Source organism: Lynx canadensis, chromosome C2, assembly GCF_007474595.2.
Source record: "Lynx canadensis isolate LIC74 chromosome C2, mLynCan4.pri.v2, whole genome shotgun sequence".
Lineage (NCBI taxonomy): Eukaryota > Metazoa > Chordata > Mammalia > Carnivora > Felidae > Lynx > Lynx canadensis.
In genome coordinates, this window is record NC_044311.2 from 46,882,382 (window position 1) to 46,907,009 (window position 24,628).

Consider the following 24,628-nt stretch of genomic DNA (forward strand, 5'->3'; position numbering starts at 1 on the left):
TTATCTTTTGGCCACAGAGGAGATGTTTCCTTATGTAAATGAGCATTACATAATCAAGTATAGATTTCAATAGCTTAACTTTTCAAAAACTTGCTCACACATATACATTTGTGTATATGTTAATTATATATGAATACACACACAAATTATAGTCTGTTACCATGATTCCAAATGTGACGTTTGTGAATAACTCCATTCTCCATAGAATGTATAAAGCAAAATGACTCTGGTGTTTCACAACTTCCTCTTTTGGTAGACTGTCCTTTTGCAGAGAGAAAAAAAAATTGACTAAAAAGAGCTAAGCAGAGAGTCAGAGCCCTTTCAGATGGTGGTTAACTCAACTATTTAAGGAGCTTAACAAGCAACTGAAAATAACACAGCGGTAAGAAGAAAGTGTTAACTTGCTATTTTTTATTTTTATTATTTGGATTGCTGTTTATGGAATAACAATTTAAATGTTGGCTGCATTATAAAATAGGTTAGCTTAATCTGACAATTCTTACGGAAATAGTCCATATTTTAAATGAAAAACTTTAGTAAATTTACAGCTTCAACCGCACATTCAACCTTTTAAAAAGCTGGAAGATTTTGAAGTTCTTATTGATCTCCAAATTATTTTAACTGAAAAGTAAAAAAAAAATTATTTATTTTCATAATTTTGTACACAATTTAGTGCCAAAAGAAATTTCATACTAATGTAAATTTTGAGAACTTTTTCTTCCCTTAGCTCTAGTAAATTCCTAACATTTGTAAGTTATCCTAGTTACATTTGTTAATTTTGCATAGTATTAGTTGGACATTTTCCAGGATAAAGATATTTTTGCATTTGTTTCTACCCACTGTGAAAATATAGAGAATTATTTAAAATGTGACATTTCAGTCTTTCATATCATCACATTATGATGATATTTAAATGCTTAGGAAAAAAGCAATTCGTACTGTAGATAGTAGTATTTTAAAAAGTAAATGAGTAAATCAAATTTTAGAAATTTATGTTTGTCTTAAGATTAATTCCCAATTATAATGCTTAAAAATGGAGTAAGAACTAAAAGTCAGACCCTTTGAATTCGTAATTGCAGATCAAAATAAGCTGAAACTAATTTCATTAGGAAATTCTAAAGTAATCTAAATCCAACAGAATTTTTTTATTTGTGCCAAGCCAGAGTAATATATATGCATATTAACTATTTAATATAATTACATTTATCACGCAGCGATTTGTAACTCTTTTTTAAGCAAATAATATATTTGAATGCTTACTTAATTTGGTTTGCTTTCTTAATTAGAGTAATCAGGTGGCTTCTGAAAAAGAAAGTCCACATTGTTCCATAAATTAATGGATTTAATTTTAATCAATTTGGGTAAACAATGCTGTCACACTGGTTCTATTACATTACCTACAAAATAGGGTGTTGTTTTTTTTTTTTTAATTATTTTCGTGCAATGTGCTATGACAGGAGTCACTGTCTTTCGATTATAGAGAGAAGAAGAACAGATTGTTAGCGTTAGAAATTCAGGAAATGAACTGTTGACTCAAGTTTGACATTCTTAACCAGATCAAAAATTTACCATCAAGTTGATAGTTGTGAGAAATCCATTAAAATTGTGCACGTCTGTCTTTATGTATCACACGCTCATTACACACAACTATTTCCATCAGAACTTGGTTGTGTCCTTTGCAACAACACCACGTCTAATGCCCCTCTCTTTAAAAATAAATGATGGAAGTATTCTTAAATGTCTGGAATTTTAAATATGAGATATTTTGATATCATAAGCTATTAAGTGTTGTGGGTTTGTTGTATGTAGTGTGGTATTACGCTGAATAGCTGATAACAACCAAGCAAAAACATAGTCAAGGAAATTATGGTCTAAATTCATCAACACTGTAATTCAGACTGGCAAATGAAGGCCAAAGAAGTAGAGAAAATTCTATCTAGTTGGCGTGATGGATGTGTTGCTGTGGTGGTGGTTGTGTTTGTTGGGAACTCTTAGTCTCTGAATGAACCGTCTAGTCCTAGATTATGGAGAGTAAGTTTAGAATTTGTTCTATGACAAAATTATATATACCAAAAAAAAAAAAAAGAAAAAAAAAAAGAAAAATGAGTGCTACCTGGTTGAGTTTCCATGAGCTATATGGATTGTTAAAGGAGAAGGTCTTGTCATTATTGGGAGAACAGCAAGATGCATTGCATAGGCTTTTTTTTTTTTTTTTTTTTTTTTTTTTGAGATCAGCATTATTTATCTTTAATTAAGATAGTGTGGGCAGATAGAACTTAGGCACTCTGATATCTTTTTTTTTTTTATAATGACCATATTTATTTATTTATTTATTTACTTATTTATTTTTTTTTTTTTTTACTATTTCAAAGATGTATTTATTTATTTATTTTTTTTTTGGTTTCACTCTTCTTTTTTTTTTTTATGAAATTTATTGATAAATTGGTTTTCATTTCACATGGTGTCATAAGAAAAAGCATTAAGAGTCCACCCCCCAAATCCACATTTTTAAAGTGAAACTGATATAATATTGTAAGTAATTTATTACATAAATTTTTACTTTTCAACTACAGACATAAATTGTACTGTGTTTCGTTAAGATTATATTCATATGACACACTGAGACATAAATCTTCACTGAATCATAAAAGTTGAAGCTGGATGACTGCTGTATAGCACTGCAAAATTTTGTATCTGTCTTAATAAGACGTGGTTGTCTATATGATGTGTGCGTGTTCTTGCCGGGTGTCTGTCAGACTGCTGCCATCCAGGGTTGATCCAATGAGTCTCACAGTTTTGTTGGGTGTCTGTCCCCTCCTTCACAGTGGGAACTTTCTAAAGCCGCCCACCTGGGCAAGAGAATGACCTATTTCTAGAGGGCTCTATCCCACCTCACTAATATGTTACCTTTCAAGTAATAATTTCGCTTTGAAACAATAAAGCTATTTGTTCTTAACATAGATGACCAAACTCCCAAAAGAACTTTTGAAACATTGATGCCCTTGTTTGGTTAGTTTTCCTTTTTGTTTTTTTTTGTTTTTTGTTTTTTGTGTTTTGTTTCTTTGTTTTTTGGCCATTGTCTCATGTGCAAAAGTAAAGATGAGAGCTTTTTGCTGGAAAGATTATAGTTCGAGGGCAGACTCAGAGGGATGGCGTGTTTTGGATTCAGAAACAAAAATCCTCTAAATCTGGATAATATGGCTTTTTCAGCCTTTTTAAAAGCAAATTGTGTCCACTTACATCCATTGATTTTCTATTTATTTTTACTGGATGGGACTTCCAAATAAGTGCCACATGTAGCATATTCATATTTCTTCTATTAATGAAAAGATGTGTTATATGGGAAAATTATTATGTTCACAAAAATATGTGCTTTGGAAGTACATATGATTGTAAGAGGGAATATGAATCTCATTTCCATACAAGAAAGAATCTCTGCAAATATAAAGAATAAGGCAAATTCTTTTATATTTCTGAGTATTTCCTTTAAAAAAGAAGCATTATATGCGGTCTAATTTATACATCTGCATTCTAGAAAATAAAAACACTGTTTAATGCTTAAATCTTTAGAGCGTAAATTATGTGTTGTTTGAGAATTACTATTACATTGCCAATGCTTCCCTAACATCACTGATATTTTTATTATGTTATATGAACTAGAATTAGGCATTTAGATTTGATGTCTTCTAAATACTTTCCAGCTTTGTCTTTTCATCATTCTACGTGTGTGCAAAATGGGCTTCCATTCTCCAGTATTGCTACGGAAAACAATAAATTTGTATTTTTAAATGCAAATTTAAAGAAAAATAGCATTAAAACCATTAATTCATAATGGAACCATGGACAGTGAAGCAGAAATGAAGTTAGATTACTGTTCTTACTCCACGAACTAGTATAAAATGTCCCAGCTCATTTTTGTAGAAATTAATTGTAAGTTCTCAGTTTTTTCCACATTTAGTGGTTATCACAGTCTAAAAATTCTTTTCACTTTGGAAACAAACAAATAGTAATATGATCTTGAAAAAAATCACCACAGTTCTGATTCTGGAAAAAAAAAATAAATTAGCAGCGTTTTTCTTTAAGCATACCTCAGTTCAATTTGTTTTCACTTTGCATAAGAAAAAAAATTGAAGCAGAATGCTTTATGCTCTTCCTGTGTTGGTGAACAGATCTGAATTAGAGGAGAGGCAGGAACATCGTCTAGGCAATTAGGCTGCCTTCTGAGTAAAAATCATATATCTAACACCATTGGAGTTTTTAAATGCTCACTAGAAATGCTTATTATACTTCGTTTACTTAATTTTTGTATTGAGAAATAATTTCAAGCTCAAAAGAATTGTAAAAATAAGAATTGTATAGTGGACACCTATATACCCTTACCCAGGTTTGCCTAATCTTAATATTTTACTCTAGTTGCTTCATAATTTGCTCTCATTCTTTCTCTCTCCATATCTTTCTGTCTCCATTTTTTCTTTCCTGAACCACTTGAGGGTAAGTTATAAAAAACATGACCCTTAACTTCAGCTTGTAATTACTAAATATAGAGGTAGTCTCTTATGTAATGGTCGCAATATCCATTTCATAAATTTACATTGATACCATACTTTTATCTATTATTGGCCCATATTACAATTTGCTATTTATCTAATAATGTCCTTTATAATTTCCCCCCTCCAGTAAAGCATCCAGTTTAGAGTCATGTGTTTACATTTATTTGCAATGTCTCTTTAGCCTCCCTTAATCTGGAACGTTTCCACAACATTTCTTTGTCTTTTATAAAATTAAAACCTTAAAGTCTACCCACCAACTCTTTTTTTTTCTTTTTTTAACATTTATTCATTTTTGAGAGACAGAGCATGAGCGGGGAAGGGGCAGAGACAGGGAGACACAGAATCTGAAACAGGCTCCAGACTCTGAGCTGTCAGCACAGAGCCCAACACGGGGCTCGAACTCACAAACTGCGAGATCCTGACCTGAGCGGAAGTCGGACGCTCAACCAACTGAGCCACGCAGGCACCCCTCTTTTTTGCTTTTTAACCGTGTTGCTCATTTTGTATTTGTCTGACGTTTCCTCACGGTTAGATTGTGGTTTTGCAGTGTTTGCTAGAATACTGCACAGGTGATGATACCTAGGGTCACAGGATGCTTATCTATCCCCCAATGGTATTGTTAATTTTGGTCGCGATGGCAAAGTGTTGCCTAATTTCTCCACATTGTAATGACAACTCCTCATGAAAAATTTCCTCTTGGGTTAATATTAATTGATGTTCTCATCTGATGCAGTCTTGACTGTAATGCATTACAGTTATAAAATCATGATTTTCCAGCTCCAACACTCCCGGCACGTTTCAGTCAGCCTTTTGTATTCTAATGTAAGCAAAATCTCCCCCTCTCTCCTGTATTTAATTACTAATTTGTATATCTGTTCCTGATATTAACTCAGGAAATTTTGTCTTTCCAATGGTTTATAATTCCTTACTGCCTTAATTGTTATGGTGCTCAAATTGTCCACATCTGACCAATGAAGACTCTTTATTCTGGCTTCTATGTCCCTGTGGCCAGCTTCCCTCGTATTAGTACGCACTTTCTTACTTTCTGGCATAAAAAGATGTTCTAGGCTAATCTGGTACCTAGCACATCCCAACCCTGGAATCATTCACTTCTCATTTCTTTTAATGGAAAATGGTCTAAAAGGCCAAATCTAGGTTAGGTATTCTCACCGCCACTGGAGTGCTTTTCTTTTTTGACCCTTCCAGCAAAAATATATTAATGCAAATACACACATACAGACACAAACATACAAGTATGCATACAAAAGTGCATATGCATGCATTCATAAAAATTTATATCCATACACATATGTTTTGGACATCCTGCATTCACCTGCTATTTCCAATTCCAATCCGTTCCCAGAAGGTTCTTTTTTGCCCTCACCTATGCCATGTTTGTGTGTCCCTTCTTCCACAGTGTGAGCCCTGGATCTGAACATCAACGTGTTTACTCATTTACTCAATTCTATAAAGCATCTAAGAGGCACCTGGGTGACTCAGTCGGTTAAGCTTCCCACTTTGGCTCAGGTCATGATATCTCGGCTCGTGAGTTCAAGCCCCACATCGGGCTCTGTGCTGACAGCTCAGAGACTGGAGCCTGCTTTGAATTCTGGGTCTCCCTCTCTCTCTGCCCCTTCCCTGCTCATGCTCTGTCTCTCTCTCTCTTTCAAAAGTAAATAGAAAATTGTTAAATAATTTAAGAATTAATTTACCCAAATCACTACAATAAACCCACTAAAAAGAATTCAGGGTTTGTGTGCACCTTCTCCCTCCACACACTCATTCCCCACCAGGCACTGTGTTTATTAGTTACTTGGATGAATTCCTTTCTTCCTTCCTTCCCTCTTCCCTCCATCCCTCACACGTTTTCTTTCTTTCCATTTCAGGTTATCATAGTATTCATCTGAAATGCAATTTGATTTGTTTCTGTTTGTTTCCAGTTTTAGAATGTTTTCCCTTTGCATTCTTATTGGCTTAATTTTATTTTTTACTTGATTGACTTTTAATTGTTTTTCCTTGCCCAAGCCATTTCTGTTAAACAAACCTGATAGTCCTATTTCAAATGTTATGATACAACTCAGAAATACCTGTGTGAGTTATTGGTTAAACTTTTATCTTTATATTTCAATTCTGTTTAATCTACATTTAGTCTGAAGCTAATTATCTGTCACGTATTCCAAAAAGTGGTAATTTCCATAAAGAAAGTAAGTACCAGTGGTCTTTGGTCAACCTTATGAATTTATTATTCCAGAATGGATTTTTAAAATTAAATGTGCATATAGCATCACACTTACAGAAAAATAGGCAAGGAAAGAAACAACCATGAATTTGTATAGTCCATAAGCACTGGAAAAATTCTCACCCTCTTCTATGAGTGATTCTAGAACATTCCTGTCCCTTGTACTCTCCCATATTCTCCTCATAATGATGGACACGTCCTGATATTTGTGGTAGGAAGAGAGAGTTGGTGAGTGCCAAGACTCATTTTCAATTTCCATTCTGTCACTTACTGCCTGTGAATCTTGGATGGTTACTTCTCTCTCCAGATATCTAACCCCATAACTTTAAATTAAAAAAAAAAAAAGTTATACCTCCTTAAATTTTGCCAGCTTATGAACTCATACCTCAAAGTGATTATTAAACCTCAGATGTTAATAGGCATCTATATTGAAGTTAACACGTTCAAAATAAAGCCCCTCATTGCCCACCCTTCTCTCTGCTCCATGCCAGTCTTATTTGGTTAGTAAAACACATGATCTTACACCCAGTTATCCAGGTCAAAAGTGTCACTAGTTTCTTTCTTTCCTTCACCTGCATCCTACTTATCAGCAAGCCTGTCAGTTCTGTTTCCAAAATATATCCCAACATTGACCAGGCTCACCCCTTCCACCATTTTGAGCACAATGAAAGACACTATCATCTCTGTTCTGGACGTTTCTCTCTTTTTCTACTCTCTCTGTCAAGACAGAGAGCTTGCACAAGTGGTGGAGGGGCAGCGGGAGAGGGAGATAGAGAGAACCTCAAGCAGGCTCCGTGCCCAGGGTAGAGCCCAACGTGGGGCTCGATTGCCCAACTGTGAGATCTTTTTCTACTCTCGCATCCCTCCCAGCATGACCTTTTAAAATAGAGGGGGCTCCTGGGTGGCGCAGTCGGTTAAGCGTCCGACTTCAGCCAGGTCACAATCTCCCGGTCCGTGAGTTCGAGCCCCGCGTCAGGCTCTGGGCTGACGGCTCAGAGCCTGGAGCCTGTTTCCGATTCTGTGTCTCCCTCTCTCTCTGCCCCTCCCCCGTTCATGCTCTGTCTCTCTCTGTCCCAAAAATAAATAAACGTTGAAAAAAAAATTAAAAAAAAAATAAAATAGAAGTCAAATCCTGTGACTCCCTGCTCAAAATTCTTCAATGGATTCCTACTTTAATTATGAAAAAAAATCCAAATTCCTCACTATTGCTTATATGTATTATCCTCTACTTCCATCTCCTCCTTCACATCCTTCCTCTTATCCCGTCATTCACGATGCTCTGGCTCCACTCCTTATTTTGCTTCTGGAGCTTCCTAAACTCATTCCTGACTCAGGGACTTTGCACATGCTCTTCCCTCTCTTGGCATGTTCTTCCCACACATTACTGTGCACAACTCTTCCTTCTTTAGATGTTCAGATGATCCTCCTAAAGGATGTCTTCCATGACCAACTAAATATTTTATTATAGTGTCCCTAACCCAGTCACTGTGCCCTTTTCCCCCTTTTAATTTTCTTGATAGCACTTAATACCACACAAAACCTTTGTTTCTTTTTTTAATTATTTATTCCCTGTTCCTGCCACTGACAGGTAAGTTCCATGAGGGTAGGGTTTGGTCTGTTTTGTTCATATTATATCCTCGGTGTCTAGAAGAATCCCTGGAACATATTAGGTCTTCAAATGATGATTAAGCAAAAGGCCTCAACAGTTTTGAACCTTAGATACAAATAAAACAAGCATGATAAATATAACCGCTATCTCCCAAGGTCATGTGGAGGAGGCCATGATTACAGTAGTGTTCTAAACTGCCATGCAATTGTCAGGTGGGATACTTCTGTTAGCACTGAGTGAAAGGAAGTGAAACAAAAGAAGTGGTCCCTGGGGACAACAAATAGACCGAGAAGTTCTCTTTTTTGTGTGCACTGGCTCTCTTCCATGGAGCTAAAAAGAGACTGGTTCACAGGGGGTGCCACTAATCTCTTAGAATCCTGGGGGCAGTCACTCTGCATTGCCGCCCCACTGCCTTTGCACTGGTTCTGCCTCTGCCCTCACCCCCAGGGAACACATGTGCCCGCCCTTCCTTGCCAGCTAGGGTTCATCGCTTCCCTCAAGCCAGATGGAAGACCAATCTCCTTCCAGAATTCTTTCCTGATTCACCATCTGCCTGTGCTGGCCTCATGGCTATGCATATAGTTCACATATTGTTGTGTAATTATTTGCTGGTTCTATTTTTTTATCTTGGAGTGGATTTTAAAGGCTATTTTAGGAATATTGTTTGGAGTTGTTTTGTGTGTGTATCCAATATATCAAGTTTAAGGTTATAAACCTATGACTCGGTTCTTGAGATTATTAGGTCCTAAATAATGATGATGATGGTGGTGGTGGTGATGATGATGATAATGGTAATAATAATAGCTTTACTATTATAGTTTTTAGTACTCGTTTTTAGCACCATTACGTATCATTTTTAGTACTAGGTTTTAGTACCATTTTTAAAATGCCATTGTATTTAATACCATTGTGTTTCACAGGATTAACTAACGAATTTAAAACCCTCACAGACTTTGTGAAATAAGTACCCCTAGTACTATTTTACAGATTTAAGGGGGGAAAAAAGACAGGTTCAGAGAGAGTTTGATAATGGTCACAAAATTGGTCCCGGTATGTCTGTCTCCACAATGGATCTTTACCATGTTCACATACTGCCCTGGTATTTATACTGAGCCACTTTTTTTCTATTCTATGGTCCTCCCAGAGGAGGGATGTGGTGACCCTGCCTTTGTGGTTCTTCTCAAGAAGTGGGTTATGTGAAGAGACAACTTTAATTCTTGTGAGAGGCCTCTGTTTCCATTTTGAAGTGCATTTATTCGTGTATTCATCTATCAAGCATTATGCATGAAGCACTCATCTAGATGCTAGGAAAACAGTGATGACCAAGCCCAAATTTCTACCTGAAGGAGCTGAGGTTCAGTCCAGTGGGAGGCAAGACAATGACTAAGCCAGTAAACAAGTAAATGTTTACAAAGGGAATTTCGATGATGCTAGATAGCCACATGAAGACCATTCAACAAAGTAAAAGGATAGACAGGCAGAGAAGCAAAGTTCCTCTACCTAGCTGGCCTCCCAGGTGGCCTCTCTGAAAGGGACATATTTAAGCTGAGACCTGAATGATGGGGACTTTGAGAGTGCCATGCAAAGGACCCTGGGAAGAGTGCTGGGCGAGTGCAGAGGAGGCAGGAATGAGTTTGGCATATCTGAGAAGCAGAAAGGAGGAGTCCAGGTCCCATGGGGGTAGTGAGAGATGATACTAAGAAGCTGGGGCTGAAAAAGGGCCAGGTTCCTTAGGTTGTAGGCTAAGGCAAGGAGTTGTACACTGCGAGCAAATATTTGCAGACATGCACGTGTGTGTACTTGGGAAATGAGTGCAACGGGTGACCCATTCGCTCTCTGTGTTTAACATAGGCCAAGAAAAACTGTTGCTTGAAGAGAAGCAGGGATTACTACATAGGGCAAAAGCTTTCTTAGGTGATAAGTTATTATATTTAGATAAATTTCAATGAGCTGAGTTTGTCTTCAGAGGTTAACTACATTTTCTTGCCTTCTCATTTTTATAATTGGTATGGGTTTGATGAAAGTGAAAGGGCTTAAATATTATTTAAATGTGTCAATTTCAGATTTTTCAGTAAAATTGCTATGGAATAACTGACCTTCATCATGGCCATTGAAAACAGGTACCCTGATGTCTGGTAATGGGGTCACCAGGCACGTTAGTTTCCACATGTATAGAAGCAGAGAAGACTAGAGAGAGGGCTGTTTTCTAGTCTCTGAAGACAACAGATGTTCTCCTATTTATTCTTCTCAAATCCCAGCATCAGTGATGATAGGGACCCTTACAACATCAACCAATTCCTATTATAAGTAGTGGTTACTTACTCTGCATTTTCAGAATAATTATAAATTTCCTCTGATTTATTTTTATTATCCCGAGAGATCTAAATCATCCAATATTACCTTTTAAATCCCAGAATTAGATGGATACAACTTTTGCAGGGGGGGGTGGGTGGTTGAATATGATTTGGGGAAGGAATATAGAATATCTTACTAAAAAGGACTTCTCCTCCTCCTCTTCCTCCTCCTCCTCCTCCTCCTCCCTCTCCCCCTCCCCCTCCTTTTCCTTCTCCTTCTTCATATTAGTATTAGTATTAGTATTATTTAAACAGACCTAATATTTATTAGGGACAAGAACAAATGGCCTCCCCACATACTTAAGAAGTTAATGACAACTAGTATGGCTGTTTGGGTTAAGAGATGACAATGAAAAAAATCTACCCGTGGCATTGGACTGGGTGTGGCTAGAAGGATGACAATGGGTGGGGTAGAGAGGAACACAGTCATAATTTCCCCAAGGCAGGCAGACATGATATTGTAGGAGCCACAAGCTGACTTATGAGTGTTCCTGTCAATGCCCAAAGAGAAAACTATTTTGTTGGTGATATTGGGAAGTATGGAGGAGCACAGGTGACTTGTGTGCTATTTAAACCATGCAGTCCATTGAATCATGTAAATATGTGGGTATGATGACTCACCGTATTGTTGGATTATTGTAAAGTGTGAGATGGTGTGTGGTTTCCAACTGCACGCGTGTGTAAATGCATGAATATCTGCAGTGTGTGAATATTTAGGGAACACCCCTGAAACATGAAGCTGCTTCCTGACCTGCTGCCCATAGGTGGACAGATTAGTTAAGAAGCAAATATATTGAAGTATGAGAGTACCAGGCTTTTTAAAATAATAATAGTACACATTTGTTGACATGAACTAGATGCAGAAGGGGAGCGTAGAAGAGCATGTGGGTTTGGGGCATGATTCCAGAATTGGATGCTAAAGATGCCTTCTCCAGAACCAGGAGGCCTCTCCTCCTGCCTTATTTGGCTTTGTTCCTCTGGTTGGTGACCCATCACATTGGAAAAGAATCTCTTTCAAAAGTGTAAATGTTCCTCTTTCTGTGGGTGATGTCATCATTCCTGTGGCCCAAACCTTTGTTACTAAATAGTACTTAGCAACACAAAATCATTATGTTCTCCGCTTAAAGTTCTGAGGGTGTCTGTTCTGATGAAATTGAGAGATATATTTTTTCAGCAAGGAAAGAGTAAAAGCTGAAAAAGAGGGAAGCTATGCCTGGAACAATCTCTTGACTTGTGTTACTTAAATGAAGCAAGTAGACAACTAAATTTTTATCCCGTGGCAACAGCTCTGACTGCATAAAAAAAAAAAATCACATATGGTTCCAAAGGATGTGGTTTCCATGCAACTGTGCATTATGTACTCTTTTTTAAAGTGGAAGATGCCTTTTACTTGGCTTGGCTTGTCCTTCCCATGTTGTCTTTTTTCTTTTTTTTTTTTTTTTTTTTTTTTCTTGTAAAGTGGGTGGGGAAAGTTGGACAAAAGAAAGCTGTGCTCTGGTCAATTAAAAGTGATGTTTGAAAAGTGCCTGTTTATCACTCCAGGTAATATCTTGGATTCCCTTTTGATTACATCCTACCTGTCCATTCAAAAAACTGTAAGAGGATTTGTCTTTTATCTTATAAACAATAGCTGTACATTTCTTAAACTTGTAATTTGATTTTAATCCTCAGATCTTGAAGAAATCTGCCGTTTAACATGAGCTTATTTTTAAAATAGCCTATGTTTTTTGGGGGCGCCTGGGTGGCTCAGTCCATTAAGTGTCTGACTTTGGCTCAGATCATGATCTCATGGTGAGTGAGTTTGAGCCCCGCATTGGGCTCTGTAATGACAGCTTAGAGCCTGGAGCCTGCTTTGGATTCTGTGTCTCCCTCTCTCTCTGCCCCTCCCCTGCTCATGGTCTCTCTTTCTCTCAAAAATAAAAAAACAACCCCCCACACACACACAATTTAAAATAATATAAAATGTTATTATTAATATTAAATATCCCATTTAAAATAATAATAATAGCTGTGACCTCTGTTAGGTCAATTCCCATGAAATCATTATCACAATTCTATGAGGGAGATAATTTAAGTTAGTGGGAGACTAGGAGTTGAAGAGATTGATTAGAAATTTGTGCCTAATGACAGACTCCAAAGACCATCTTTATTTCATAGGAGCCAAGGCATGCATGGGCAGAACAACAGCCTTTGAAGTAACACCCCTTATTTTTTAACCTAATTCTTCTAAAAAGTGAGGCGCGTACATAGGCCATTGTACAAGTCGGGGTGGGGGAGAGGTGGCTATGCTCTTTCCAAGAGCAGCCAACAATAACGGGCAGAAGGACAAGGTTGTAGCAGGGATGACTCTTGCCATTGGAAGCTGGCCCATGTGTCATATTTGGCACAGGAATACCTATTGCCAATAACACCAAAGAAGACAGTGTTTTACCCCTAGTCACCTGGTAATTTAGTCATAAATGAAATAGATTTAGTTCAGCAGGCTTCTTGCATCACAGTAAGGAAACTATCCAGACTTGTACCAACTGTCATCCATGCACTCCTTTTTCTTAATTAATTTTGGCTATCTCAAAAAAGTTGGATATTTGGTGCCAGATGCACCCTTTTCCACAAGTTCAAGTCTAATCTAACAAAGTTAACACCTCCCAAGGCTCACATAGAGCTCGTGGTATTTAGGGAACCTGACCAACTATTTACAGTTTCTTCTATGACAGACCTACCAGAATATAGTAAGAAGAAACAGACTTCAAAGTCCTCAAAGAGGAAAAAAAACTGTTCTGGCTAAGTCTATAATTTAGAGTATCTTCAGAGAAGAATGACTTCATGAAAAGAGAGGCCCAGAGTGGCCAGCCTCTTTAAACAGTTAACTTGTTCTTTATTTAATTGTGAAGACTAAGTGACAGGTAGGAAAGAGCTTTTGTAGGAACGTGGGAGTCTTGAAGCTATAGAAGGAAGTTACACTGTGCATGGGAGTAGCACGTGGGTAGGAGTTACAGACTACTGCTCTATTGCTAGTCTAGAATAATCATGCATAAACATCTTTACAATGGCTCCCGAACAGAATTAATAAACTTCTATTACAGGCACTTGATACGTTATTTTGTGAAAGTGCATGCTACCTATTATATTCAGGAACGGAAAAAAATAATAATTTTGCATCCAGGAACAAAGATTTAAAAAGATCCTTTAACTCTGACAAAACAAAAGATAATACATTTGGATTTTCATATATTAATTCCAAAGCTGACATGCTCTACTCTCTGAAAGTATGAGAGAGAAGCTGGCTTTGTCTTGGAGATGTCATAACCTTAACAGGTTAAACCCAGGAAATGGACAATAAACACCAAAGAACAGCCAGGGTGGCGTAGTCACCGATTTCTCCAAACCTTCCCCTTGGGGGGCTGTGTGGTAGACATCCTGCATCTTAACAGAAAAAGGGTCACTATTTCATGCAACTAGTAATAGAATTCTGTCTTGCAAATTAAAAGGCACTGAAGACATCCAGTTTAAGTACTGTGGTGGTTCTCACATGGCTGTAATTCTAGACATTTGAATTGCATGAAAAAAGAAAGAGATCATAAAGGTAATAATAACTATCTTTTGAGTTAGGTTCACCTGTTCACACTCTCATTCCCTTACGCTACACTTTGCGCATTTATGTTATTTACTTAACTGATTACAATTATTTACTATTGCATAGCTATATCCTGCTGGACTGCATGTTTCAAGGGTTTTGAGGTCTAGTTTTGCTCCTTCTATAGCCTCAGATTCTAGGAAAGGCTGGAATTATGCTAGGTGCTCAATGACTATTTGTGAACTGGGTAGGAAAGTTGACAGCAAAAAGACAGAGTGAAAATGCAGCAGTTACTGGTGAGCTGATGACCTACGGTCAGAAAAGTTTGAAAAGGGAAAAGAACGTTCAACATTGTCTAAAAATACATCAGTACTGGGAAGGCTCAATGGGATCAGGTCCTGTCAGTAGTTCCTCATTGCTAAGGCTGTGGCAGAAATACGGGCGTTCAGAGCCACCCAGGTGTGGCCATTGGGACCAATGGCACATTCACAAACATCATAAATTAGGACTTCTAATGTTATCTGCAAATGAGAAATGTCCTATTAATGTATTTGTATTTATGATTTAACCATGTTATTTTGTTGAATGAACTCATAAAATAGATAAGAATTTGTAAAACTTTTTATTTTCGAGAAAGTTATACATACAGATACACCTATATACACATATATGTATATATGCACACTTTTATGTGATATGCACACACACATACATATTCTATAGTCTAATATTAATAAATCCGAAAGGAAGTGGCCTAGGACACTTTTGATCTCTCAGTGGCCCTAATGTCATTCTCAAGGGGCGCTCGTGATCACAGTTTCTTAGGAAGAGACAGGATATGGAACTTTAAGCAAACAGCAGCCTAAGCATTATAGAACATGTAGGGTTATGTTCTGTGTGGACTTGACTATATCTCGTTTGTTTTTAAGCGCACGGACAACCACTGATGCTTACCTGGTATAAGGTGAAACGTATTTAGTTTGCGTGAGAAGCACCATGTCCCATCAGGTACATGGCAAAGCTGTACAAGCTCTCGACAACCAGTCCTGATGCCCACGTATCTAGATGCCTATGTGCACCAGTTTGCCCAAAGCTAACTATTTGAAACAGAGTCTCCTGCAGAGAACACTGTTTCTTTTGTGCCAAGTAGACCTTATTCACCAAAGGAAGAAAATGGAGCAGGTCAATGGATTGCCACTGATTCTGGATAATTTCATTTCCTAAACTCTAGCTCAGTGGGAGGAAACCTTGGCTGCACATTGGAATCATCTGAGGAACTTAAAAAAAAAAAGTACTGATGCTTGTGTGCCACTCCCAGAAATTCTGATTTGATTGGTCTGGATTGTACTCTGTGGATCCAAAGTGAAGCCAAACTCAGGAACCACTTCCCTACTTTGTCTTCCCGTTTCTAGGACGGGCTTATAAATGCCACCTCATTTGCCTCTTAGGAGAGGGCAGAGAGACATTATGTGTGATTAGAGTCCCTAACGTTCCTGAATTTACTAGTTTCCTTTCTTCCTTTATTTCAGGAGGGGAAATAGGGAGGGAAGGATATAATGGTGGGTGAGAAGGAGCCCTCTAAGCTCTGCCAGTTAGCGGTTCATTAGGGTTAACAGGCTATCTTTTGTCAAAGCAATCACTTTTGAAGGATTAAGCCTCAGTCTCACCTTAGTGTGAATGACTTTAATCAGATAATCTCCTATCACCTAGCTGAGGATCCCCTATTGAAGGCCTGGGGGGAAGCAAGGAGAGAGTTGCAAGGCCAGCCTGGGACTCACGGAGGGCAAGGTGAGCAAGCCTGCTGTCTGGGAACTAGACTCCACCTTGGTAAGCTAATAGCAGCAAAAAAATGAAGAAAAACAAACTTTGTTTTTTAAAACTTGTAATTAATTCATATACTCAGAGAGAGAGAGAGAGAAGGGGCAGAGAGAGACGGAGAGAGAGAGAATCCCAAGCAAGCTCTACATTGTCAGCACAGAGCCCACTGCTGGGCTTGAACTCAGAAACTGTGAGGTCATGACCTGAGCTAAAATTGAGAGTCGGACACTCAACCAACTGAGTCGCCCAGTAAAAAAAAAAAAAACAAAAAAAACAAAACAAAACAACAACAACAACAACAAAACCTTTCATTGCCAGGGCAACGATTTGTTATGAGCATTTATATGATCAAGTTGCTTGTCTGTCCTACGGCCCTTTATGTCTTGTCTAGCCTTTTTTTTTTTTTTAATGTTTATTTACTTTTGAGAGGGAGAGAGACAGACCACAAGTGGCAGAGGGGCAGAGAGAGAGGGAGACACAGAATCCGAAGCAGGCTCCAGGCTGAGCTGTCAGCACAGAGCCCTACGTGGGGCTTGAACTCAGGAACCGTGAGATCATGACCTGAGCCGAAGTCAGATGCTTAACCGACAGAGCCACCCAGGCGCCCTATGGTTATTTTTATTTTTGAGAGAGACAGAGCTTGAACAGGGATAGAGAGAGAGGGGGACACACAATCCGAAGCAGGCTCCAGGCTGAGCTGTCAGCACAGAGCCCAATTCAAGGCTTGAACCCACAAACCATGAGATCATGACCTGAGCCAAAGTCGGACACTTAAGCGACTGAGCCACCCAGGCGCTCCTATGTCTTTTCTTTCTTTCTGCCATGAAGCACTTACCATGTGCCAGGTAATTTTACCATTTGCCAGCTGCTTGGGAGTCTGTGAGGAGCGAGGCCTGGTGCAGCCCTGTCGTCCTTACCATCTGCCTGGCACATGGTGAGAAGGGTTTGTTGGATTTAATTGAACTGTTTCATTGGCTACACTTTTTTCCAAGAGTGTGAGGTTTTTTTCCCACACCTGCCTCCCCCCCGCCCCACCCCAACCAGCGAGACTAGGCTGTGAGTACCTTGAAGAAATCTTAATAATCTCTGTATCCCCAGTGCCAAGCAAACTCTTGGCGTATGATCAGTGCCCAATAAATATTTGTTAAATGAACTAAGGAGCAATAGACAGCATACCGATGCCTACATTAGGATATTAGAATTAATGTAAGACTACTGCTCTGTTTCCACACTACTGGACAAGGCAAAGAGGGGAAAAGGAGAAAAAGAATTACGAATCCCCCATCATTCATTAATGTGACAAAAGTTGTTCTTTTTCAAAAATCCTTTAGGACCTCTCTTGAGAAATGGTCTGAAGGTAATTTCAGGAAAGACGGGTAATAAGGAATAAACGGAGTGGATAAGATCCAGAGAGAACTCTCATAGGAGTCCAAAGAAAGGAGTCCAAAATAAAATGCGTAGATAGATAGACATGTAGGAAAGGAAAAATCAACCTTGCTATTGGCATTTTCAGAAATTTGTTTGCATTTAGGAATAGATAAAGCAATGGGCATATTTTCAGGTGCTTTTATTATACGTAGAAATGTTGGGATTGCAGTATAAAAATAGTTACACTAGAACATTTATAAGACTTATTAGGCACTATTTTTAAAAGATTACAAGAGGACTCTGGGCTAAGCGGCAACACACAATTTTATGAGACGGTAGAAAGCATTTCATAATATTACATGTAATTATATCCTATAAACATATATGAGTAATATATCCACTCTGACTTTCTGGCTACCTGTTTCATATTTATTTTGTAACTGCTTTATTTATTAAAAGACCACTGTTGTATATTTCCTTTTCCTTAGTGACAATTCTCGTTAGAAGACAGATGTATGTCCCAGGTAGAATGCTTAGAAATATATTAATTTTAGACACATTAATTCAGGATCTGGGATATAGGTTGTGAGACACTACACTGTGGGGCAGGAGACTTAACCCTCATTAGCTGTGAGGTTTTGGTCAAGGGCAATTCTCCAGTCCCCATTACCTCATGTGATAAATGAAGATTAAAATGTATGACATGAGAGATGTCATTTGTTTTATAAAGTTATACTATGAGATTAGGTGGGAGAGAAAATGGAACGCAAAGTTGCATATATAGTATAATATCAATGTAAAAAATGTGTTGAGAGAAGCCTGAAAGGAAATAAACTGCAGTATTACAGTGACTCTCTCTGGGAATTGGAATCGCTGCTGATTTTTATAAAAATATTCTATTTTCAGTACTTTTGAGTTTTCTATACTGTGTTCACTTTTAATTTTTTTATTTTATTTTTGGGAGAGAGAGAGTGTGTGTGTGAGTGGGGGGGGGGGGCGGGAGGAGGGGCAGAGAGAGAGGGAGACACAGAATCCTAAGCGGACTCCAGGCTCCGAGCTGTCATCACAGAGCCTGATGTGGGGCTTGAACCCACGAGCTGGGAGATCATGACCTGAGCTGAAGTCAGAGGCTTAACCGACTGAGCCACCCAGGTGCCCCTATACTGTGTTGACTTTAAGCAAAAGCATGTGCGTGCATGCACACACACACCCATCCACTATAAATCTTACTTCCCTGGGAGCATGGATGTGGTCATCTTAGAGATTCTTTTTAGCTCTGAGATGTAAGATTCTAATGTTTACTGTATCTCACTTCCGCTGGCCCTCAGCCATTCGCTGTCCCTGTGGTACACTTCCTGCCCCTTGTTCTGGGATTCGACCATTAGCCTCCACATAGCAGTCAGGACAGTATTTCAGTTCTTTCTGTGAAAAGCAAACTTGGATCATGCATCATCCCACCTCTAATACAACGGAACACTTCAATAGTTGTCACTGACCGCAAGCATCATGGCTGTAGTTATACATTTTGAGTGTGATTAATTTGATTGGGATTCATTGTTCTCACTTGACTGTAAGTTCCTTGAAGTTGGGTACCCCATTCATTTTTATTCACTGTTGGTTTTCTAGCCTTTGTGTGAACCTGGAATTCAAGACTCTAGACCTGCAGTTTCCACCTCTTTGAATGGTCTTTCGAGATGTTCTGCCCCTCCTTGAGGTCTCTGCCCATCTCTGACCACCTCAAACCTTGACCACACTGTTTAACATGCACCCCCATCCCTGCTTTCTCTTACTTCATAGCACTTATCTCCATCTGAAATTGCTTCCTATGCTTATCTGTTTCTTTCTATTTATTCTTTACTTGTTTAGTGCCTGGTTCCCCATAACAGGCTCTAAATTCCTTGAGGATAGTAACTGAGCTGTGCTAATTTCTCTAACTGTATTGCCCAGAACAGGACTTAGTATGGTGGGTGCTCAATCAACATATGTGAAAGGAACAGAACGATTATGTGAAAAGTGTTTTCTGATAGAAAAAAGGAAGGAAGAATGGAAAAAAAAATGGGAGGAAGAAGAAAAAAAGGAAAAAAAATAGAGGTTGAAAATTGTACTGAAATCTAGGGTGGCCCTTCTTTCCATTGAACGTGGGGAAACATGATGTCTATATTAGATATTGTTATGGCCCCAGTGTTTTTAAGAAAAACAATGACAATAAATGGTCTGAGAGAGTCAGAAGACACTGATGCCAGTTCTGCTCTGTCATGGGGCCAATTTACTTCTACAATGTTCTCTGGTCTAACAAAGGAACAGGGCCAGACCGTCTCTAATGCTCCATTCCCAACTCAAATTCTGTGGCTTTAAACTTTTAATTCTGAAATGTATTTGTTTTATACTGCCCTATTGGCAGATGCCAAAATAATTATATTGAAGATTTAGATTCAACTTTTAGGTAAAATAGCTTAATTGAGACATGTCCAAATCAAATAAACATTTTAAACCCAGCTTTAGTCTTTATAAACATTTTAAGACAAATATGTTGATTTTATATAATATTTTCACACCTATGTGATTTACACATTAAGTGGCATATGTATTATATATACAATGTGTTGTATTACATAACATACTATATATACATAACATGTAATAGAATATGTTATATTTAAATACTGGGTATAATTTATAAAACTTACTTGGCAAGTAAAATATAAAAGGTCCCTGAAGGTAAACTAAAGTCATATAATTCTATCAGTATATTCATTCAGATACTTGAACAAATTTGAATCCAGGCTATAGAAGAGTGCCTCCCTCCTCCACTGTGAAATTTAATAGAGATGCATTTAATGTATCTGCTTAAAATGGATTCTCCATACAAAAATGTTTCCAACTCTTCACTGCCTTCCAGAAGCTTCTTCTCTCAACCATATGTATTTAAACATGAGCTAGAAAGCAAAGATCTGCATCTGGGTCTCAGTTTTGACAGTATCTTGCAATGGATTATTTTTATCCTGGTATAATAAAAACAGTATTTCTAGATCAGTGATTCAAGACCTTTTCATATTTCAATTTTTTAAAAAAAACATACCTTTTTGGGATATTTTCACTGAGTTTTTGTTTTGTTTTGTTTTGTTTGGCCAGGAAAGGCAAATCACATTTGGGAGGCTATGAGAACTTACTGAGCTATAAATGTGTATGTAGGACAAGGAAGATACAATTCATACACATGCTCACACATTTACACAGGTGCTTCACAGACTCCCATCTGAGTGAAAAAGATAAATGCTACCATTTCCTTTATCTGCATTATTGGTGAACCTGGTAGTTGATATTATCTCTAAAAACCATATTGCTTAACTGCGTTTCTATTGGGATTCATTGGTATAATTAAGACTTGAATGGTTTGAAATATTTCAGAAACCGGCAGTGAACATTCTTTCCTTTATCTAAAACGGTAGTTCTGTTTCATCTGAAATTGTTTTCTATAATTTCCCTCTCCACCCACAAATGACCTTCTTTTTATACTTATGGATCTACTCACTCATGAGCCTGTGAACTGTCAGTACACTTCACAGAAGCATAGGAAACCATACTGCTAATGCTCTCCTGGCACTGAGGGACTATCATTAGTATTCTAAATGGGAAACTATTTACTTTTTATTACTAATGATTTTTTAATAATTTCCACAATTTAAAATGTGGTTAGAATGCTACTGGTAGTTGAAAGCTAGCAACATGATTTAATATTTTTAACATGTGATCTGGTTCTTGTTACAGTGCTTCAAAATTTTCAATATCATTACTCATGTTATAATATCATCTGTAATAATATATTAAGCACAGTCACTGGCAACGAAGTTTTATATCACAATTTATTTTGACACATTTTTGAGTCCTAGATTTGACCATTATTTTATATGAGTTTTGTTAGCCATCCCTTTTTCCTTCATCTAACGTAAAATAACATTTTTTTCTCTTCTCAGTCATTTACGAGGATGTTTATTTTACCGTTTCTAACATTCAAGGGTCTTTCTTGTATTTCTTTGTATTCTGTTCGGTGGAGCAGAAAATCTGTCTCAGTTTCAATTTCTCTTTTGTTCCCAGAACTTCCCCCCTTCTCCAGTGCCGAAGTGGAAAAATAATTTCCCTTCTTGCACCATACACAGGTCCAAAGTCCTGTTTTTCACCATGTTGCTCCAAACAGCAAATTTTCTAACCCACAAGAAAAGAGAGCACCAAAGTGCTAACTTGGAAGTCTACAAGGGTCTGAGAACAATTGAAAATAAATTCCCACAATGGGGATTAGTCCTTAGTGGTCCACTGGACATCCTGAGGTGTGTGTGGAAGCCAGCTAGGGCACCAACCTGTTAGCAGACGCATAGGTGGCCCAGCTCAGAAGTCATGGGTTCGTTGTCATGGAGAATGAAAGGCAAATTGAAGACATTAAAAGGCAAGTAGCAAACAATCCAGTAGGCTAAGCCAGGGATTTGGGAGTCTCCCAAGGTTCCTCCCTTCCTCATTCCCTGCGTGAGTCATTTTTCCAGTCTGTCCACACCCATTCACCCTTCTTCTATGGGCCGCCACCCCGCACTCCCATTCACCCTCAAGCTGCTGCCACAGGATCTTTCTGAAATACAAATCCAAACTCTACCTACCTATCCCCTTGCTGTATAAACTCTTCCATTTCATCATGGTGTTCAGAGCAGAGACTCCTGGGCTTAACACAGACCTGCTTTTGGCTCATCTCCTGCCACTCCCCTACACTTACTCTTCCTTCACCTCTAACAGGAAGGCTGATAGGCCCGTTGTACTGACCATGCTCTTTTCTTCACTCGTCCAGCCCCAACTCCCTTTCCATCTCGCTAATTCCTATATACCTTTCAAGGCACCTGTTCAAAATAACTCCTCCAGGAAGCCTTCCCTAACCTTCCTCAGGCCCCCTTGGGCTTGCCTACACCATCTTAGCATTCACCCCTCAGGCAGAATTAATTGGTTTGTCTCTTTCCTAGTAGAAGTATCATCCTTGACTGTGTAGGAAATGTTTTATCCATTCTTGTAGCTCTGGCATAGCAGGCATTCAATGTAGTTGTTGCAGTGAATGCCGAATTAGAAGGAAGGAAGTCCTCACAGCTACTAATTGGCAGATAGAGAATGCCCATTCCTGTCCTCTGAGAAAGTGTCAGTGTCCTCTTAATCTACTTCAACTGTGTGTGTGCTTGGGTACTTTTTAATGATTAACACTGATAAGTAGGGCCATCTAATTAATTAATTAACTAGTTAATTAATTAATTAATTTGTATGGAAGGGAGCAGTGCGCAGTATTAACTCAGTGATTTGTGGATCTAGTCAAGGGTCAGAACTCAAGTCTGTTATTAGTGCCTCTGGACTTATTTCTGAACCTTAGCACCTTTCATGATCTTTTTCCTTCTCCTCCAGAAACCAGCCGCACCCTCTTTAACACAACTTAATAAAGTTGTAGGAAGAACACTGCACCTTACCTACCATTTCATTCCAGATTGTGTCCAAAACATCGAACCAATGGTTTAAATTAGATTCATTATTGAACAAGTTATCAAAATTCCTTAAATCCAAAGGAAATTCTGCCCCCAAATCTCCAAAACATTATCACATCACATTAACCCCAAATTCTTTCCATTCAAAGGGAAGCCAAGTTACATCTTACAACACCCAATGAATTATGATTCGGGGCTGTGGTTTCTTTTGCTCCAACAATAATATGACTTATGTGCCTTAGAATATTCCAGTATTTCAGAAAATGGCATTTTATTTTTAAAGAAGGGGCTGTGCTTTTCTATAAATCATGTAATGCGGAGTTGGGAAGAAAGGGTTTTACATTCCAAATATTATTTACAAGCTAGACGGGAAGCTGGAACAGGAGTTTTTGTGCTTGTGTGACAATCAGTTTTACTAAGGAACTGCAAACTGCGCACACGCCGTTACTTGAGGCAGACACACACTGGCAGCCTTGCAGATGTTTTTCCCGCCTGTGAGCCATCCAGGTTCAAAAACTGTGTGGTGCATTTTAAGGCGGCAGCCCCATCCGATCCTTACCGTTTCATGCCGATCGGATTCTCACCTTCAACCTAACCTTGCCGGCTTCCTTATAAAAGACCCATCCACAGGCCTCTTTAAAAAAAAAAAAAAAAAAAAAGAAAGAAAGAAAGAAAAAAGAACCTATTTGTCCGCCCGGCTGGTCGGAAGGAGCAGAAAGTAGTAGGGGTGCGTCCCGTTTGCACTATAGCTCGGCTGCAATAATGTTGAACGTGTAAGATGGAACATACCACCGGTTGGCTGCGGGGATGCACCTCGCCAGCGCCGGCTGCGGTTTCCTTTTGCTCGGTGCGCCGACCCGCGAGCGGCCACGACCACCCCTTGCGGACTTTGTTCGGTTGAGGGGCGCCAGGGCGGCCCGGGGAAGGGCGGGAGGGCGGCGGAAAGTTGAAGAGCGTTTTTTCGCGGCCGCGTGCGTCCGGGAGCTCGACGAGTCCGCCCCGGGCTTCCTGGTGGGGCTGGGCTGGCGGGGGAGGGGCCGCGCAGCAGCAGCGGAAACCAGACCTCGGCGATAAGAGGCTGCACAGCGACATGCAACAGTCTTTCCACTGCAGCTGAATGAGTTGTGGCGCTCACAATGCTCCCGTGACCGGGAACTGACAAGTTCAATTTTAAATCGCGGGCCTCTTGGAATCAGGACTCCCACAATGCCTTGGGCACTCGGTCGGCAGTCGGGCTGCCTCTGAAAAAAAATGTGAGAGGTAAGTTTCCCTGTTCACAGTTTCCTCGCGCTGCTCCGCTGCTCTGCATTGTTTGTACTCTTTCGGGGCTGTACGTGGCTGAAGGAGGAAGTGAGAGGAGGCTCCGGCCGGCTGCGTCTCGTAGCGGCAGCGGCTGGCTCGCCGCGGTGGAGGCTTCCCTCTCGCACACCAGCTCGAGCTGGAGGGAGAGCGGGAGGTTGCAGCTGCAGCCCAGCTCCGAGCCGCCCTTCCCGGGGCTCTGCGGACACTGTCAGAGCGCAGCCAGCTTCCAGCTTGGCAGCCGAGGCAGAAAGAGCAAGAAAGAAAGAGAGAAAGAGGCGGGGGGCGGCGGGGGGTGGTGGTGGGGGGATGA

General features: G+C 39.2%; 1 protein-coding gene across 15 annotated transcripts in view; it reads left to right on the plus strand.

Moving 5' to 3' along the window:
• Positions 1-291: 291 nt before the first annotated feature.
• MBNL1 (muscleblind like splicing regulator 1) overlaps positions 292-24,628 on the plus strand; it is a 206,809-nt gene continuing 182,472 nt past the window's right edge. For 4 of the 15 annotated variants that reach the window (XM_030330380.2, XM_030330381.2, XM_030330377.2 and 1 more), the window contains exon 1: positions 21,808-24,276. The gene's annotated coding sequence lies outside the window, so the exon portion shown is untranslated. Of the gene's footprint in view, positions 383-21,370; positions 24,277-24,628 lie in introns of those variants that run through there. The other 11 variants (XM_030330384.1, XM_030330369.1, XM_030330378.1 and 8 more) reach the window with 11 other exon arrangements.